Here is a 21,791-nt window from a genome sequence, read left to right as displayed (position 1 = left end):
AAAAATGAGACATTAATGCATTGTTAGTAGAGTTGTGAACTGATTCAACCATTCTGTAAATCAATATTTGAACTATGCCCAGAGGGCTATAAAACCATGCATACCCTTTGCCTTAGGTCTGTATCCTAAAAGAGATTAAAAAAAGGGAAAAGGACCTTTATGTACAAAAATATTTATAGATCTCTTTTCTGGGGACAAAGAATTCAAAATTGAGGCAATGCCCCTCAATTGAAGAATGGCTGAACAAACTGTGCTGTGTGATTATGATGGAATATTACTGTGCTGTAAGAAATGATGAGCAGAATGCTCTCAGAAAAATCTGGAAAGACTTACATGAGCTAATGCAAAGTGTAATGTACTATATACAAACTAACAGCAATATTACAAGATAATTAGCTGTGAATGACTTAGCTATTCTTAACAATACAGTGCTCTTAGACAACTCTGAAGAATTTATGGTAAAAAATGCCATCCATCCCTAAAGAAAGAACTTACAGTGTCTGAATACAGATTGAAAATTCCTTTTTTAACTTTCTTTAATTCTGTTGAATTTCTTTTGTATTTTCTTTCGTAACATGACTATTATGGAAATATTTTGCATGATTACACATGTATAACCTATATCAAATTGCTTGTCTTCTCAATTGGGGGAATGGGGAGGAAGGAAGGGAGAGAATTTGGAACTCAAAGTTTCAAAAGCAAATGTTAAAAATTCTTTTTACATGTAATGGGGGGGGGAAATAAAATATAAAAGAAAATAATACTTTCGACCCTCCTCCCTCTACCACCCCCAACACACAGACATAAGGGCTGGTTGAAAAGTGAAAAATGGAGATATTTGCTAAAATAATTTTTCTCTTTTTTTGCCCCAGTGTCTGTGTGTGGGGGGGGAGTGGGAGTGAGAGAAAATAAATACTTATATTGGAAGACAATAAATTTAATTTTAAAAAGTAATGTGGGTATAAGACATGTAAAAAAAGAAGTTACTTGTATCATCATGCCATATAGAAATACAAATAGTTTAAACTTACTGAGTCTCTGAAGATTTCTTTTTCATGTTTTCCTTTTTATCCTTTTTTGAGTCATATTTAAAAGTCAAATTTTCTATTTAGCTCTTGTCTTTTCATAAGAAATACTTGAAAATCCTTTTTTACTGTTAAATATACATTTCTCTCTCAAATGATTATGCTTATTTTTGCTGGGTAGGTTATTCTTGGCTCTAATTCTCTTTTGCCTTCTGAAATATCACATCCCAAGCCCTCCACTCCTTTAAAGTGGAAGCTGCTAAATCTTGTATGATCCTGACTGTAAATCCATTATATTTAGATGATTTCTTTCTGGCTACTTAAAGTATTTGTTTTCTTTCCTGGGAGCTCTGGAATTTGGCTATAATAGTCATTGGAATTTTTGTTTCAGTATCTCTTTCAGGCAGTCAACAGTAGATTCTTTCAATTTCTATTTTACCTTCTGATTCTGTTATACAAAGTAAATTTTTTCATGATAAATTCTTGAAATAAACTATCTAGGATCTTTTATTTTTTATTATGGCTTTCAGGTGGTCCAATAATTCTTAGATGATCTCTCCTTAATCTATTTTCCAGGTCATTTGTTTTTTTCTGAGCAATTATGTCATATTTTCTTCTCCCTTTTTTATGCTTTGTTTTATTGTTTCTTGATGTCTTATGGAGTCATTAGGTACCATTTGCTCAACTCTAATTTTTAAGAAATTATTTTCTTCAATGATCTTTTTTTAAACCTCTTTTACCATTTAACCAATTCTACTTTTTAAAAAATGATTTTCCTCAATGAAGTTTTGTATCTCTTTTACCATTTGACCAATTCGTGTTTTTAAGGTGTCATTTTCTTCAGTATTTTTTGTGCCTCTTTCACCAAGTTGTTAATTGTCTTAATATTTCTTTTCTTCATTCTCATTTCAAGCTAATTTTCCCTCTACCACTCTTATTTTTTTTTGAAATTTTTTTCTTTTCCAGGAATTCTTGTTTGTGTCTGATTCATTTGTTTTGGAAACTTTGCTTATAGGTGTTTTGACATCATGGTCTTCTTCTGAGATTGGTTCCCCACAACATGAAGTACTTTTGCTTTTAAGGTGGTATGGTCTTGGAAGAGGAGTGGTCACTGCTCTTCTGGGCTGCACACTGGTCCTTACCCAGGAAGGACCCTGGATCTCTTGGGATCATAGTCTTTACTGCTCCTCAGAGTCCCTGCTGAAAGTGATACTGCTCTTTAGGGGCCGTGCTCCCTTTTGAGTAAAAGTGTTCCTCTCTGCCCTTAAACTGTGACCCAGAAGTGGTATAGGCAATTGAATTGCCAAACAGCATCTGGTCCTGTATCCAGTGCTAGCACACGGGTCCTGTGTAATTTCTTTCTGACCAGTTTACTATTCTTCTTGCAGTCTCTGCCTTGAGAAATCCCAAAGCTTCTTTTACTTCTGCCACCACCACCTAGTCCTACCATTGGTGTTGCATCCATGTGGGCTCTGGCCCAGCCTCTACCCTATTCTTTCTTCTTTCCTTCCCTCCCTTCCTTTCCCTTCATTTTTCCTTTCACATACATATTCATGAATATAAATGGAATAAATTCAAGCTAAATTTAGAAAATTTCTATAAGCAAAATCACACTTAAAAGAAGATGGTTCATTCACGGTTACAATAGTGAGTATTTTTCTACTTCTTTAACATTTATAAAACTCTTTATATATTATTTTGTTTGGCCTTTATAACAAATGTAGGATAAAAGGTATTCAAACCCCTACATTAGAAGTGTGGAAATTGAGACAGAGAGTGATTGTGATTTGTCCAGGGTTATATAGTTAGTAAATGTGTGAGGCAGGAACTAAACTTAAGGCTTCTTAATTCCAAGTACACTAGCCATCAAGCCTGGCCACCTAGCCTACTCTAGAATGAGGGATTACAATAGACATTTTTATGCCTCAATTTTTTTTAAACAAGCTGAAGTGTCAGCAATAATCTCAGATGAAGGAATAAAAATTGGTGGGCCAAGAGAGACAATCAGGAACACTACATTATGCTTAAGTATTACATAGATAATGAATCATTATCCAAATTATATATATATATATAGACCAAATAGCAAATAGCATGTATACATATGAAGACCTAAATAGAAAGAAAATGATTGTTTATGACTTCAAACCATCTCTTTTAAATTAAATCTAACAGAAAGATTAGCAGAAATATTAACAAGTTAGAAATATTACATCTTACGTTTGACATATATTGAGATTCTGAAAAAACATATCTAATTTTCAGATTTGCTAAGAACCCTTATAAAAATTTCTCAGGTTAGAACATAAAGGTCCCGTAAATAAATGGAGAAATATTAAATAAATTATTTATAGACTTTAAAAATAGATTTTTTTTATTTTTAATTTGTGGAAAGAACAAACATTTCCATAACATAGTATAATAAAAAAGATAATTGTACATGAAAATGCAAATCTGTTATGTAAAAATTGCTATTCCTTTTATGTATATAGTACAATTATAATGTAAATTTATTTGTTTCCTTTTTTTTAAACCTCCACCCCACCCTGCCTTAGAGACGGCTACCATTAAACACAAATATGTGCATATATGCAAAATCATTTTACACATACTTCTGTTTTAAGTTTTTTCTCTGGATGCAGGTAGGGTCTTTTTTCATATGTCCTTTGTAGTTAATTTATTTAGGCACTTATAATAGTCAAAATGATTTATTTGCTCCAAGTTGTTTTTAAAACAATATTGAAATTATTGCATACAATATTCTCTTGGTTCTGCTCATTTCACTCTTCATTATTTTATGCAAGTCTTTCCATGTTTTTCTAAGATTATCAAATTCATCCTTTCTTCTAGCACTGTAGTATTCTATCACAATCACATGTCACAAGTTATTCAGCCGTTCTCTAATTGATGAATATCCCCACAATTTGCATTTCTTTGCCATGACAAAGAAAGCGGCTATAAATATTTCAGCTGTTATAATATTTCGCTGGGTCAAAGGGTATAGGCAGTTTAATAACTCTTTGAGTTCAGTTCCATACTACTCTCCGAAATGATTGGACTGGTTCACAATTTCACCAACAATGAATTAGTGTCACAATTTTTCCATATCCCCTCCAACATGTGTTGCTTTTCCCTTCAGTCATTTGAACCAATCTGGTAGGTGTAAAATGATATCTCAAGAGTGTTTTAATTTGCATTTCTTTAATCAATAATGATTCAGACCATGTTTTCATATGACAATAAATTGTTTTGATTTCTTCATTGGAAAACTGCCTGTTCTTATCATTTGACCATTTATCAATTGGCTAATGACTCATATTATAATAGATTTTGCAAAGTTCTTTATAGAGTTGAAATATGAGACCTTTATCTGAGAAACTGTCTATAAACCCCCTCCTCCAATTTTCTGCTTTCTTTCTGATCTTGGCTACATTTGTTTTATTTGTACAAAACATTTTAATTTGACATAATAGAAATTATCCATTTTATGTTTCACTCTGATTTCTATCACTTATTTATTCTTAGACTTTTTATTAAAAATAGCAATCCTATAACAGCATTAATATGAGAAACTCCCTTTACCAATGCAGAATAAAACTCATGTGACTTGTGGAAAGTTCCACAACTAATGGAACTAAGAAATTAAGTGTCTTGCACATGTTCATGTAGCTATTTTATGTGAAGAATAGTGCATGAACCCTGGTCTTTCTGATTGTAAGCTTGACTCTCTTTCCACCATGCTTCACTACTTCCCTTAAAAATTACAATGAATGAAAAAATGAATAAAAATGATTAAGCACTTGCTTTACCAAGTTTCAGGCACTATGCTAAAGCCTGAGGATACAAATAAAAAATGTAAGATTCCCTAACTTCAAGGAGCTTATATTCTATGAGAAGAAGAAAAAACATAGAGCAAAATAGCTTCAAGGTAGGAGTGTTTTGGTTTTAATTTGTTAAGGAAATATGAACAAAATCCATAGACTTTATGGAGGTTAAATGACAATAAAATAACAAATCAGAGAAAAATAATTTTGTGAAAGAAAATAATAAAAATGAGACAGCATTCTAAAGTCATGGCAGCTAAAGCAAATTTTAGGGAAAACAATATCCATGAACATCTCCATTAACAAAAAATAATAAGATTCTTAGTGAAGTGAGCAAACAACTAAAATAACTAGAAAATCAATACATACATAAAAGTAGGAATTGTGAAGAATCAAATAGGAAATAAATTGAAAAAGAACACTGGGTCAATAAACTATAAAAAAGTTATTTTTCAAAAGATCAATAAAATTGATAAAACATACAACAAAAAGAAAGCAAAACAGTCAAAATAAAAAATGAGGAGGAACACAAAAATTATCGTTCTACTATACACAGTTATATGTGATATAATGAGATAAATAAAGGTTGTTTTAAAAAAATTAAAATAATAATAAAAATAATAAAATAAATAAAATAATAATAAATAAATAAATGAATAAAAAATAAAATAATAAAAATAATAAAATAAAAAATATAAAATAATAAAGGTTGTTTTAAAAAAATTAAAATACCCAAATTCACGTAACAGGAAAAAGAGTAACCAAACCACTTGATCTATGAAAAAGTGTTTGAGTTAGCTATTAATTAATTTTCTCAAACATATATGCTCATTCTCCTCAAAAAGGGAAAAAACTGAGAAAGAAGCTGTAGACCAATGTAACTAATAAAATAATAGTAAAAATGTCAAGATAATATATTGTAATTATTGTTTGTATCTATATTTGTATAAAGTAATGCAGAGATATTTTAATATTAGGAATATTATAATTGTTAATAACCAAAGTAATAAAAATTGCACAATTTTACTAATGAAGGCAAAAAACCTTTGAAAAATATAGCTTTTTATATTAAAAAAGTAAATTTAAGCACAGGGATAAAATAACCTTTTCTTAATAAGCTCAATAGTATCTACTAAAAATAAAATCTTTCAAAAACTAAGATCTAAAATGATTTGTAATAGAAGAATTCTGGAAACTTTTCCAATAAGATAAGATTGCATGCTTCCTTTTTAAGCAAGGATGCACACTGTGTTCACTATTGACACAACAATAGAAATACAAGATGCATCAATAAGAAAAATAAATTGAATCTGTCAGTTTAGGAAAAGAGGAATTAAAATCATGTTATTACATACAGTAGTACAGTCTACTTACAGAACTCTAGAGAATCAATAATTTAAGAAAGGTACATAGAACTACAAAACATTTCTACAGACTTAAAAGAAAACCTAAATAATCTGAGAAATATTAGATGTTCAGGAAAAGGCTGCATCACTGTAGTAAAAATGAAAATGCTACACAGTTTAATTAATGGATTTAGTGCTATTATAATTCAATTAGCAAAGGGATATTTTATAGAATCAAACAAAATAATATATTTGTTTTAAATCAATAAGAAGTTAAAGAGGAGGAAATGAGACTTGATATTGCCAGATCTTAAACTATATTACAAAGCAAGAATTATCCAAATTATCTGATAATAGTATATTTTTAAATGTTGAATGTTGAAAAGTTGATTAGTGGAATAGAACAGAAAAGACAAAATAGATAATATAAATTATATGTAGAGCAGTGGAAATTTGTTCCCCCCTTCCCAGTTTAGTTGATGAAATAACAGTAAGTAACGAGCAATTAGTGGAAATAAAGAGATGTTATTATTTTAACAACATTTAAAAAAATTGTATACACCCTATTAGCCCTTCACGAAAAATGCAAAAAAAAAAAAACTCTACGGAGGAATTGGAGGACCTATTTACTACTGTCTAACTGAAGATGAATTTGACCCCAGGAGCCCTCATAAGACCAAGATTTCCATCTCTAGGTAGGCATTCCAGGCTTTCTAGAGGGCTGTCTCCATCCCTTAATCAGAAATCAGCTTGTAGGGTAGGGTTCTTTTCTTCCTCTGTCTCTCCAATGGCCTTGGAATTTAGCAGGATAACTATCTGCCTGGGATGAATCACTATATCCAGCATGGAGCAGAGAGCAGGAGAGATTGACATTTGGGGCAGGAAGCAATTTCAAATAGCTATTACACCTGGCAGCAGAGAAGAGAGACAACTGTATATCTGAAGGGGAATTCATGCTGGCAGTTGGAAACTGAGCTACATATAACAATAATCCCAATGTGTATAACTGAGCAAAGATTGCTGTTCTCAGAGTGGATAGGCAGCATGAGCACATCACAAGAAAATAGAGTATAAAGTATCTTAGCCACATGTTTTCCCTAAGTGTATGACTTTTTACCAGTGTGCTCTAAGTTTATTCCCATTCTGTCAACTGACATTTTGTTTGTTTGTAGAAAATTGTGTCCTTAGTTATAGGGAGAATATTTTGTAACTATTGTTCTTCTGATGCCAATTTTAAAAATGTCTCTACTTTAAGCTAATAATTTCTAAAAACTGACTATTAAAGGGAAGCATATTGAAATGACATGTTATAATTTCAGAAGTATGGACCCCTACAGTATATTGAACCCTGGAGATTTAACTTACTAGTATGAGTATGATTTGGGATGAAGTGAGAGTACTACATATATAAAAAGTAAACGCTGTTGGAGAAAAATCACTTTAAAATTTTAATAAAATATTTGAATTAGGGAAAATCTTTGAAACCCCTGATAAATTCCTATTCAGTTACGTTTTCTTGAGGGGAGCATCTTTTGTCTCTTTTTGTATCCCTCGAACTTCGTATAGTGCCTGGAACATTGTTTATTGTCCATTGTTCTTGAAGAGCACCAAAATGACATCACTATGTTGGGGCCAAGGTCCAAGTGTGGCTGATCAAACCAACAGAAGCTTGGAAGGCTCTACCACAGATTGGACACAAATAGTCCATGTGAGTGGAGATGGAGTCCATTTGGATTGGAGATGTCTCTAAATTTGTGCATCTCACATTTCTTTTGGCCTACTGCATCATATTGCTTTTTCTGATATCCATGTGAGCACTTGCCTTGTGTGAGTTTTCAGTAAAATAGTCTTTCAGAGAAAAGTACCTTTGGCCTTCAAACGACATAGCCAGTCTATCAGAGTTGCACTCTCTACAGTAGGAGTTGAACGCTTGGTAATTCAAGAAAGGTCCTCTGTGTCTGGTACTTTATCTTTTACCTTGAATACAATCCTTTATATTGATATCAATATGTCAATTCATATTCATCCTTCAATTTCTAACTCTTCTTCCCATCTCCTTCCCCACAAAATGATCCTTTCTTCCTATTGCAGTTAAAGTCTGCACCCTAAATCCATTAATTTGTCACTTATCATATTCTGCTTTTAATTGTTCATTTTGTTTGTTTTGTTGTGTAAAGAAAACCCTCTTTATTACATTGTAGAATACAAAACAGTAAAATACTATTCTGTACTTTGGAACAAGTGAAGACATGGAAAAGCATCGGTTGTCATTCAAAAAAATTTCTATTGGGAAAGAGGGCTTCTAAATATGACACATCCAGTCAAGACCTTAGGAAAAGTTTATTGTATATTAGGATGGAGAAGACAGAAACCCTCTGCTCTGCTAGTCTGTCATTGGCCTTCAGGATCTAAGAGAAGGCAGATTCTCTTTTAATTAGTTTAACATAAGCAGTGGTAAAAAGGCAAAAACATAGACATAACTTGCCATTTGATGCTGAAGTTGAAGCAAATTCTAAAATGGCATTTTTCATGTCAAGAAATAGAAAACAGTGTCTCCTCTATTGCCTCTTTTTGGGGGGGGTGGTTAGGGAGAGTGTTTTTGTTTTTGTTGTTTTTTTTGTTTTGTTTTTGGTCTGGACCCGTAATTCAATTACTGTCTTGAAAAGTAGCCTGGGGTGTTGCAAGGTTAAGTGATTTGTCTCCGACACAGCCAATATGTACCCAAGATGACATTTAAACCTTGGTTTTTCTTATTCTGAGGTTTTCTTTCTATGCCACACTACCTCTCCACTGAAGACCATTCCTGAAGCCTTTCCATGGCCTAGGGGTGACTCTAGGTTCTTTAAGTCTATGCCAACAGAGGAAAGATTCTTACAGTTTCTACCAGATTGCAAAAGTTTTAAGTGTAGGGTCAGTGATGGACTCTGTACTTTTTGTTAAATTGACCTAGTTAAGTCTAGTGGGATTCATTACTCGATTCAACACATAATGACATATTTGATACCAGCAACTCCTTAAACCATCTACTGAGGCATGAAGCACTGTCGTCTGAAAACAACAACTTCTCTGTTGAAATCTCTATCTCTTCATCTAGATACTAATCTCCTTGAAGGTAGAGATCATATCTTATATTGATCTTTTACCCCAGAAAACATAGGTGCTCCCCAAATACCTTTACATTCTTAATGAATGAAAATTTTTGTGTCCAACACCTTTACAGAAACAAGAAATTGAAAAACAATTCTTATGCTTTGCAAATTGTACATTTATAACATGCAAAAGAGTGGCAAAGCCCCAAGATTTAGAGCTAAATGATTTCTTCCAGATTATTTAGTTCAGTCCCATAATTTTACAGATGAAGAAACTAATAGAAGTTAAGTGACTTCTTCAAAGTCATATTGATGGACCTGATGAGTAGCAGAATTGAGGTTTGATCCTGATTCTTCTGGTTCAAAATCCACTTCTCATTTCACTTCACTATTTCAAATTATTACTAGATATCTCTATGATAATTATCTGCAATGAAAATATTTTCACTCTTTATAAATATGAAAAGTAACATATTAGAGCCATCTTATCATACCTGATTTGCTGGCTTGTTTTATGGCATGCATCTGAATATTATAACTATATTCTGGCCTTTTATATGTTCTTTTTCAACTTCATCTGTTTAATTTTTTAAATGCATTTTATATAACTTTGCTCTGTGAACTAATAAGGCTGAAGTCTTTCCTCTTTATTTTCCTCCTCATTTGATTGAGTGAGCATGGCTTTTATGCTATGTTCTTTCTAATTAGGCAAAGTTGAGACTCTTTCTTCAAATGCCAAAATGCTCATAAGTTGTATACTATGATCTTAGTTTTCTTTCCATTCTGAGTGGCCAAAAATACGCATTATTACAGGTTCATTTGTCCTTTTTTTTCTGAATGTCACAAATACCATCCATAAATTAAATCAAATTTATATATGGGGCATATTGTTTATTTTCTTCTCAGAGTTTGGAATTCTAAGTATAAATATGCCTTTTTGCATCACCATTAAGAATTCCTACTAAGTCAGATATGAATAATATTGAATAATCAGAGCATTTCTAACTGCCAGCCAATCTCAAGTACTCTGTGGCCCTGTGGTGAGTAAAACAAATGACAAAAATAAATATTTTTCAGAGAAATTATCTCTATATGGTTCCTAAATAGTGTCCCTGTTATAATAGATGAAAATAAATGTAATAGTGCTATTAGATACAGCACAGGAAGACAAATATATTTCAAGAGGAATAGAAACAGGACATAAGAGTCAAGAAAAGTCAGCAATAAAATCCCTTATCATAGTTGTCTGTACATAACTGCATAAAATATTGATAGTAACTTAAAATAACTAATTTAAGAAGATAAAATCAACATTATATGTATAACTGATACTTAGGAATGGGAATTGTGATTAGAATATTCCCATGGATGAAAATATCATATTTAAAGAAACATAATAGATAAAAATGGGAATGAAAGACCATTGCACATTGAGGCATACTTATGTGAAGAAATCCAAACTTTAAGCAAAGAGATTATTGGGGAACATTTTGGAACAATGGAGAAACAGAAATAATGATACTGGATAGAATATTAGAGAAAACTCAGCTAGAAGACTCTTTCTAAAGATGAGGAGAAGCAGCATGGCATAGTGGAAAGTGTACTAGACTTCGGGTCAGGAAAAATGATGTTCAAAGCCCTAGTTGTGTGTTGTTGAGCTTTCCTTCTCTGGTCTTCAGTCTTACCATCAAAATGAGGTATTTGGAGTTGATGACCTCTAAAGTTTTTCCTAACTCGAAATCTGTTATTCTGAAGGCTCAGTGAAAAAAGCAAAATGATTATTCTCTAAGGAATGACATCATGGGTACTAGGTCCTATTATGTAGGAGACATTTATTAAGGTTTACAGTAAGAAGAGAAGAATACTAGTGGTTGATGACTTCATGTTGTGGGGAACCAACATAGCTGTTTCTCAATTTGATGACAACTATTAAGAGGTCAACTGTCTTCCTAGAAGTGATATCCAAAATATAACAGAGTACCTTCCAAGACCTTATGATGAATGATTACTGTGAACTTCTAGTAAATGACATAGGCACAAAAATGATACAAAAAATCATAGAAAACATCGGCAAAGATTATTTGCCAAAGGTCACAGAGAATAAAAGAACTCTTCCTCAAAGTGAAGAACAAATATCCCAATTTTCAAAAAAGGGGAGGGGGTAGGATCTGCATATTATATGTCAATCAACTTGACTTCAGATAACATATTATTATAAATAATTAGTAAGCATCTAGACCCCCACCTGGATCATTGCCTTGTCATAACAGAAGGGCTTGTGTAACTCTTAATGAAATCATGAGCTATGCCATGCAGGGTTACCCAAGATGGACAGGTACTACAGAAGGACCTTCACTTCACCAATAACCATAATGATGTGGTTACTGATCTAGAGCCAGACATCCTGGAGAATGAAGTCAAGTCAATCCTTCCTTACGCAATGTCTAAAATAATATTTCCAGGGTTCCAGACTGAATTTGTCACTCCTTCCTCAAAACAAACAAAAATGCTTGTAACTCTTTTAGTTCTAGGATAAAATAGACAGTTTTCAAGCTGAAATTTTTAATTTATTTTTTTCAATGAACAATAATCCACTTTCTCTTCCTCCTACCCTCAATTAAGTAAAGTCAAGGAGCCTTGCTAATAATAAGGAGGTGATCTAATTTCAGTTATGCTATTTAAAATCCTGAAAGACAATTCTGTTAGAGTGCTGCACTCAATATGTCAACAGATTTGGAAAACTCAACAATGGCCACTGAGTTGGAAAAGATCAGTTTAAATCTGAATGCTAAAGAAGGACAATTCTAAGCACCGTTAAAATTATCAAGCAATTGCACTCATTTTACATGCCAGCATGGTTATGCTTAAGATTCTATAAGTTAGGCTTCAACAATATAAAAACTGACAATTAGCAGAAGAGCAGGCTGATTTTCAAAGAGTCAGAGGAACCAGAGACCAAATTGCCAACATTTGCTGGATCATGGAGAAAACAAGGGAATTCCAGAATAAAATCTACTGCTTCATTTACTACACTAATAACTGTGACTAGGTGGATCACAACAAAATGTGGCAACTCCTCAAAGAGATGGAAGTACCAGATCATCTTGTCTCCTGGGGAATCTGTATATGAACCAAGAATCAATAGCTAGAACAAAACAGGGAGCAACTGATTGGTTCAAGATAGAAAAGGAGCACAATGAGGCTATATATTGTCACATTTATTTCACTTATACTTGGAGTATATCATATCAATTGCCAGAATGGATGAATCAAAAGCTAGAATTAAGGTTGCCGGGAGAAATATCAACAGTCCCAGATATGCACATGATACTACTTTGATGGCAGAAAGTGCAGAGGAATTAAAAAGTTTCTTAATGGGGGTGGGGTGAAAGAAGAGAGTGTGAAAGCTCACTTGCAGCTTAACATAAAAAAACAGATCTTGGCAACTGGTCCCATCAATTCCTGACAAATATAGGGAGAAGAAATGGAATCAGTGTTATATTTTATATTCTTGGACTCAAAGATCACTATAGATGGTAACTACAGCCATGAAACTAAAAGACATTTGTTCTTTGGAAGGCAAGCTATGGAAAATCTACATAGCATACTAAAAGCAGAGACATCACCTTGCTGACAAAGATCTATACAGGCAAATGTATGCTTTTTCTAGTAGCAATGCATAGCTGTGAAAATTGGACTATGAGAAAAGCTGAGCACCACAGAATAGATGTTTTCAAATTGTGGTGCTGGAAAAGGCATTTGAGAGTCCCTTGGACAGCCCAGAGATCAAATTAGTTGCTACCTGATGTTGGGCAAGATTGAAGGCAAAAGGAAAAGGGAATGGCAGAGGATGAGATGGGTTGATAGTATCATGGGAACAATGAACATGAACTTGGACAGACCTCAAGAGATGGCAGAGGACAGAAAGACCTAGTGTGCTTTGGTTCATGGAATCATGAAGAAAGAATTGGACATAACTAAGTACTGAACAACAGCAAGCATCTAGAAAAAAGAAACTGTGATCACAAAGAGCCTACTGGGTTTCCTCATTCTAGATGAACTTCATTTTAGATTTATTTGTGAAAGTAGTAGTTCAGGCAATTCTGAAGTCCTAACTCTTAGATTACATACATAGTCAGCTACATTCTCTCTCCTGTGTCCTGCTCCTGCATCATGAACTACCTATTAAAATTTTCAAATGGATGTTCCATAAGCACTTCAGACTTAATAATATAAAGGAAAATTCATTTGTCTTACAAAACCCACTCCTTTTTTAAACTTGTTAGTATCTCTCCTTCAGTTTATATAGCTAATCACGTACCACAACTTATTGATTCTCCCTTCACAAAATCTGCCATTATTTCTCTTCTCTAATAACATAGCAACCATCCACGTTAAGATCCTCATCATCTCTCACCTGAACTATTAGTATAAGCTCATAATTCATTTGTCTATTTCTGCTTTTTCTCCTTTTTAATCCGTTTTTACACAATCTCCAAGATAATATTTCCAAGGTTCCAGACAAAATTTGTCACCCATTCCTCAAAACAAAAACTCTTGTAACTCTTTTAGTTGTAGGATAAAATAGAAATTGTTCAAACTTTTGAAAATTTAATTTTTTCAATGAATAATAACCCACTTTCTCTACCTGCCACCCTCAAACTTTACTCACCCAGGAAAAGAAAAATAAAATCATCACAAATATATGTATAATCAGGCAAAATAAATTCTCATATTGGCCATGTCCTACACACACACACACACACACACACACACACACACACACACACACATACACACACACACATAAAGATACACATACATATTATATATATATATATACATACATACATATGTACATACATACATACACGTGTGTGTGTGTATTAGGAATGCAGAATTTATGATTTCAAAGAGAATCTCATATGTGCCTAAAAGGTCCGGAACCTCAGGATATAAGGAATTCTCTAGGCAGAAGGCAGGAGAACTAAAGCATGTATTTACACTCCACAATAACAAGCCCACAAACCAGCATCCCCATTTTGATATTTTCATCAAAAGCTTCCAGGCCCAGTAAGTCCGCCTTACAAGAGTAACCAGGAGGCCACAGAGAAGCGAGATGGTATAAGGCAAAATCGTATACATGCTTCCCCTCTACGGTAAGAAGATTACCCACTAGCCTCTAGTCAGCTCTGCTACCGGCAGCTCAGCTTTGGCTGTAGGTGTCTCTGGCTCCAACCGGAAAAGGAAAGGAGGATCTTCAAGCTGTCCTCTCCCCTCTTATAGAGTTTTTGACATTATCAAGCGCCGCCTGAACGACCAGGGCCGATTGGTTCTTGACTTGGCCCTTCCCCCTAGCGTAGACCACGTTAACACACTTCCCCTCAGCCAGCCCCACAACTCATCACACAGGAAGCTCTGGTCCTGCCCTGGAAGAGCAAGCCCCAGCGTCCAGGGAAGCTCAATGAGGTAAGCTGAGTCATTCAAAGAAAACAAAGTCCATTCTGGCTACAGTGTGTGTGTGTGTTTATTTCCAAAACGTGTTACTCTGCCCTCATCAGAAAATATCTGGAATATTGTGTTGAGTTCTAAGATTCAAAGGTTAAGAACAATATTGATTAGCTGGAGAGTATACAGAGGAGGGAAACCAAGATGTTGATGTGATTGGAACACATGTTATGAGGATTACTTGAAGGAACTGGTCATGTGTGGCCTGAAGAAGAGGAGATTCCAGGATGATAAGATAATTGTCTTCAAGTATTTGAAGGGTCATCAAATGGAAGAGAGATTAGACTAGTTTTTTTTTTTTTTGGCCTCACAGGGCATGATTAGGAACAATGCAGGGAACTTTCAAAGAGGCCAATTTAATATTGATGTCTGGAAAAACTTCATAACAATTGTTTTTCAGTCATTTCAGTTGTGTCTGACTCCTCATGACCCCATTTGGAATTTTCTTGGCAAAGATACTGGAGTGGTTTGACATTTCCTTCTCCAGCTCGTTTTTCAGATGAGGGAACTGAGACAAACAGGGTCGCACAGCTAGTAAGTATCTGAAGCCCAATTTGAACTGAGGAAGATGAGTCTTCTGACTCCAGGCCTGGCACTCCATACGGGATTTTATTTGTGATATATAGGAATGCTTTCTTTTTCTAGCTTTTTCAGTTGCATGCCCAGTTCGTTGATCTCCTTTTTCTCTATTTTGTTCATATATACATGTAGAGATATAAAACTTCCCCTAAGAACTGCTTTTGCTGCATTTCATAAGTTTTGGTATTTTGCCTCATTATTGTCATTTTATTGAATGAAATTATTAATTGTTTTTACTCATTCTTTAGAATTAGATTATTTAGTTTCCAATTAATTTTTAGCTTATATTTATGGTTCTTTATTACCAATACTTTTAGTTCATCATGATCTGAAAATGATGTTTTGACTACTTATGCCTTTCTGCACTGAATTGTGAGGTTTTTTGCCTAGCATGTAGTCAATTTTTGAGTCTGTGCCATGTATCGCTGAGAAGGAAGTATATTCATTTTTATCCCCATTCAGTTTTCTCCAGAGGTCTATCTTATCTGCCTTTCCTAAGATTCTGTTCACTTCCTTAACTTCTTTCTTGTTTATTTTGAGGTTAGATTGACCCTGTCCCTTTTCAAGAGCGTTTGCTTTTGATTACCTCCTCCCCCTGTCTGCCCTCCCTTCTATCATCCCCCCCTTTTTATCTCCTTCCTCCTTCTTTCCTGTGGGGTAAGAGACCCAATTGAGTGTGTATGTTATTCCCTCATCAGTTCAAATTCAATGAGAGCAAGATTCACTCATTTCCCCTTACCTGCCCCCTGTTCCCTCCCAACAGAACTGATATTTCTTGCCACTTTTATGTGAGATAATTTATCCCATTCTATCTCTCCTTTTCTCCCTCTTTCAATATATTCCTCTCTCATCCCTTAATTTGATATTTTTTAGATATCATCCCTTCATATTCAACTCAGCCTGTGCCCTCTCTCTCTCTCTCTCACTCTCTCTCTCTGTATATATATACATATATATTCCCTTCAGCTACCCTAATACTTAGGTCTCATGAATTATACACATCATCTTTCCAGGTAGAAATGTAAACCAAACAGTTCAATTTTAGTAAGTCCCTTGTGATTTCTCTTTCTTGTTTACCTTTTCATACTTCTCTTGATTCTTGTGTTTGAAAGACAAATTTTTTTTCAGCTCTGGTCTTTTCACTGAGAAAGCTTGAAAGTCCTCCATTTTATTTAAAATCCATATTTTGCCCTGGAGCATAATACTCAGTTTTGCTGGGCGGGTGATTCTTGGTTTTAATCCTAGCTCCACTGACCTCCAGAATATCATATGCGAAGCCCTTTGATCCCTTAATGTAGGAGCTGCTAGATCTTGGATTATTCTGATTATGTTTCCACAATACTCAAATTGTTTCTTTCTGGCTGCTTACAATATTTTCTCCTTGATCTGGGAGCTCTGGAATTTGGCAGCAGTATTCCTAGGAATTTTCTTTTGGGGATCTTTTTCAGGAGGTTATTGTTTCATTCTTTCAATTTCTATTTTACCCTCTGGCTCTAGACTATCAGGGCAGTTCTCCTTGATAATTTCTTGAAAGATGATATCTAGGCTTTTTTTTTGATCATGGCTTTCATGTAGTCCAATAATTCTTAAATTATCTCTCCTGGATCTATTTTCCAGGTCAGTCATTTTTCCAATGAGACATTTCACATTGTCTTCCATTTTTTTCATTCCTTTGATTCTGTTTTATAATATCTTAATTTCTCATCAAGTCACTGTCTTCCACTTGATCCAATCTAATTTTTAAGGTAGTATTTTCTTCAGTGGTCTTTTGGACCTCCTTTTCCATTTGGCTAATTCTACCTTTCAAGGTGTTCTCCTCATTGACTTTTTGGAGCTCTTTTGCCATTTGAGTTAGTCTATTTTTGAAGGTGTTTTCTTCAGTATTTTTTTTGTATCTCCTTTAGCAAGTCATTGACTTGTTTTTCATATTTTTCTCACATCATTCTCCTTTCTCTTCCCAATTTTTCCTCTACTTCTCTAACTTGCTTTTCCAAATGCTTTTTGAGCTCTTCCATGGCCTGAGACCAGTTCATGTTTTTCTTGGAGGCTTTTGATATAGGTTCTTTGAGTTTGTTGACTTCTTCTGGCTGTATGTTTTGGTGTTCTTTGTCACCAAAGAAAGATTCCAAAGTCTGAGTCTGAATCTGAGTCTGTTTTCACTACCTGGCCATATTCCCAGACAACTACTTGATTCTTAAGGTTTTTGTTGGTGTATGACTGCTTGTAGAGTAGAGAGTACTTTGTTCCCACCTTGAGGGGATGTGCTGTTGTTTTCAGAGCTATTTCTACACAGCAAGGTCTGCCACACCAGCGCTCCTCATCCACCAAGATCCGCCAACTGGGACTGAACTCAGATCTTAAGCAGACTCTGTACTCCTGCTCTGATCTGCCACTTAATTCCTCCCACCAGATGTGCCTGGGGCTGGAAGCACCTGGAGCTGTAGTTCTGTAGCTGCACTACTTCTGCTGCCCCTGGGGCAGTGGCTGAACCATGAACTCCTTTCACTCTGTGCCCATAGCTTTTCCCACTAACCTTCTCTGTTGTCTTTGGTGTTTGTGGGTTGAGAAGTCTGGTAACTGCCACAGCTCACTGATTCAGGGCACTAGGGCCTGCTCTAGCTGGCTCGCAGTCTGGTTGGTCCAGGTATGGCTCATGCTGAGCTCTGCTCTGCTCCCAGTTCAGTGCAATAGACCTTACCCCATGACCATCCAGGCTGTCCTGGGCTGGAGCACTGCTTTCCTCTGCTATTTCATGGGTTCTGTGGTTCTGCAATTTGTTCAGAGCCATTTTTATAGTGTTTGGAGGGTCTTGGGGGAGAGCCCTAGGCAAGTCCCTGCTTTCCAGGTGCCATCTTGGCTCTGCCCCATTCATTAAGTTTTAAAAATCATTTCTTAGACTTTAAAAAAAAAAACACTTGTTTTATCTCTAATTAGAATTCTGGTTGGATTTATGTCCTAGCTGAATTTTTGAGGTATTTCTTCCAGAAGTTTGATGTCATTCTCTTCTTTTAGGTTTGTGTCATAAGTTTCCTTGTTACCATAATAATTTATATGTAGAATTTTTCTTGTTATTTGTTTCCTCATTCTTCCAGCCTACTTCTTGACTTTGGATTTTATGTTAGTTCTGGGACATGTGCACTTCTATAAGGAATGCTTGGCCTGAGCTTTTTCAACCTTCTGCTCCTTTCTCAGGGTATTTTGTTTTATTCATTCCAGGATCTCAGAGACACCTCAGCATGGAGAGGTGAAAGAGGTCCCAAAATATTGTGAAATAGTGCTAATTCTGCTCAATATCCTCCTAGTCTGAGCTCTGCAAGTTAAAAGTACTGGGCCTCAAGTCAAAAATATTGGTTCAAATTCCCTTTTTGATGGAACTAAGCAAGACTTCTATCAACTTGTACCTGATTGGAGATTTCTGTAGATGCTGTTCATCTCAGCCTTCTGAAAATCTCTGCAGGTTCAGAGCAATCAAACTGCAAGCTCTTCTTTGGTCTGAGATTCTAGCCCTGGTTATTCCACAGCATGTTTCAGCCAGGTCTGGAGACTTGAACTAAGTCTATGTTCTGCTGCAGGGATCAGAATCATGCAGCTACTGTTTGCTTCTGAAACTGATTCTTGGTAAGTACACAGCTAGGTGCCCAGATCATGTCCATTCTTGTTAAATGCTCCAAAGTGCAGATCCCCTCCTCATCTTACTCTAGATCTGTGACCCAGAACTGTGTAGTGAGTAACAGAGCTGCAAGATGACACCTGTTCTTGCCAGGAAACCTGGGAACTCTTCTTTCCTTGGTGCTTCTTGCACATGTACAGAATTTGGCTCTCTTTCAATCTCTAGGTGCTAAAATGTTCATTGTTCATGCCCCCGGTCAGACCCCATCCCCAGTGTCTACAGACATCAACTGGCTTTCTATGCCCACCTGGGCTGGGTGAAGGACTCACTGTGATTTAGTCTTGGATTTCCTGATCAGGATTTGGTCTTTTGAATTTTTCAGATCTTTGTGGAAGAGGTGTGGTTGGAAGCTGGGTAGCAGTTCTTTCTGCTACTCTATTTTCTTGACTCTGCTTCCTGGAAAAGTGGGTATTAGTCTTGGTTCTCCATTGACTAGGTGGGTAAGTGGATAAATCACTTCATTCTTCTGAGACAGCTTTCTCATCTATAACCTGGGAATAATAGCACCTACTTTCCCAATGGCACAGGGTAATTTTGAGGAAAATGAGTAAATCTTTTTTTTTTGAGTAAAACGTTAAAATACTCCATAAATGTGACAAGAGCAGAATATATGTATACTGATAATGATGATTTCAGTCATCAAGTCACAAAAAATGTGCTAAAGTGGTTAATCTACATAGTGAAGTGAATGAATATTATTTCAAGGATGATGAAAAATTCAAAGGATTTGAGATCATTAGAACACAGATAACAATTAGTTATGCCTTATAACTATACCAATCACTCAATCCAGCCAGAAGTATTTATTAAGTGCCTGTGATATACTAGACACTGTTCGAGGTATTATGGATACAAATACAATAATGAAATTGTCCCTCAAGGAATGTAGTACATTCTAATTGGAGCACAGCACATACAGAAGGGTGGTGGCCACAGAAGAGTTTTTGGGCTAGGCAGTCAGAGATCGTGAGTGTAGCCAGAGGGCAGTAGGTGATCAGCCCCTTCCAAGAACATTGGTAGCAGTGATTCACTTATTTATGTAAGATCAAAAAGTAGGAAGTGGCAAGGTGGAAGTGGGGGGCAGTACTGGGAAAGGAACTTTGACAATGTGTGGTAGAAATTCAGATGTCTAGATTCATATGCTCTTCTCAGGGTAGAAAGGTCCTAGTGAACTGGTGGATAGCTGATAAAGATATAGGGATCTTCTTCATAGATGTGAAGATTGAACCCAAATAGAATTTGGGAAAATAACACTTAAATCAAATGTTCACAGGAGGTCTAAGCTAAAAGGTACATAAATTTGAGGATATTAAGAGATCAATTCTCAAAGATGAAGCAAAGATGTGGAAACAATCCTGGAAAATATCATAATAATTTTTAAAGGAAGTCAAACCATATCAGTTACTATATATACATATAACTCATTTCCAATTTACTTAAAATTTTTATGAGAGTATTCCACACATGGATTCAGAAAACCTTAAAAAGGGTATTGGGGAAACATGTTTTCACAAACATATTCCATAATAGATTGTATCTTTATAATTATCTAATTAATGGGAACACATAGGGAATATATAATCACATTGTCATTGTGGTTGTTGTTTGTCCTTCATTCTTGAAGAGGACCATGACATTAGGAAGGTGATGCCATGACTTGCAAGTGAATTGGATTGCAGAGAGGGAAGGCTGTGCAAAGTCACCAGCTTCATTCTCGCCCGGGCAGCCACCTGGATCCAGTGGCAAGAGATAGATCAGGATGAATGCAGATAGCACCTACTAACAGCTTTAAGCAAATACTAAAGGAAACAATGTTTTTTTTTCTCTTCCCCTCTCCTCTCACTTAGTCATTGGCTAGTTGGCTCAGTGGATAGAGTGCCAGGCCTGCAGTCAGGAAGATTTCAGTTTAAATCCAGTCTCAGACATTTATTACCTGTGTGACCCTGGGCAAGTCATTTTATCACACTGTTTATTGTTTCTAGAAAATGAAATTATTTCATTTGATAGAGAAAACTGTTGTATTGAAGGATATTTGTCAGTAAAATATCTGCCATATATACACACACACAAACACACACACATATGTATGTGTGTGTATAAATATAGATAGATATAATAGGTATAGATATAGATAGATATAGATGTCAATATATGGATACGTAGATATAGATATATACATATATGCATGTGTATATGTGTATATATGTATATATATACACACATACATAAATATGTATACACAAACTACACAAAATTTCTTAAAAGAGATAACGGATGAGATATCATTATAAAAACAATATGGTTAAATTAATCTACCTATTCAGTGCCATACCAATCGACCTACCAAAAATTTATTTTACAAAGCTGGATAAAATAATAACAAAATTCATCTGGAAGAACAAGAGGTCTAGAATATCTAGGGAATTAATGAAAAGAAATGCTAGGGAAGGTGGCCTAGCCATACCAGATATTAAACTGTACGATAAAGCAGCAGTCATCAAAACTATCTAATACTGGCTAAGAAACAGAGTCGTGGATCAGTGGAATAGGTTAGGTACACAAGACACAATAGTCAACTACTATAGCAATCTACTCTTTGATAAACCTAAAGAATCCAGCTTCTGGGCTAAGAATTCACTATTTCACAAAAACTGCTGGGAAAATTGGAAAATGGTAGGGCAGAAATTGGGCATACACCAATATCTTACACCATACACCAAAATAAAGTCAAAATGGTTTCATGATTTAGG

Source organism: Trichosurus vulpecula, chromosome 1 (assembly GCF_011100635.1).
Source record: "Trichosurus vulpecula isolate mTriVul1 chromosome 1, mTriVul1.pri, whole genome shotgun sequence".
Lineage (NCBI taxonomy): Eukaryota > Metazoa > Chordata > Mammalia > Diprotodontia > Phalangeridae > Trichosurus > Trichosurus vulpecula.
Note: the sequence above shows the minus strand (reverse complement) of the source record.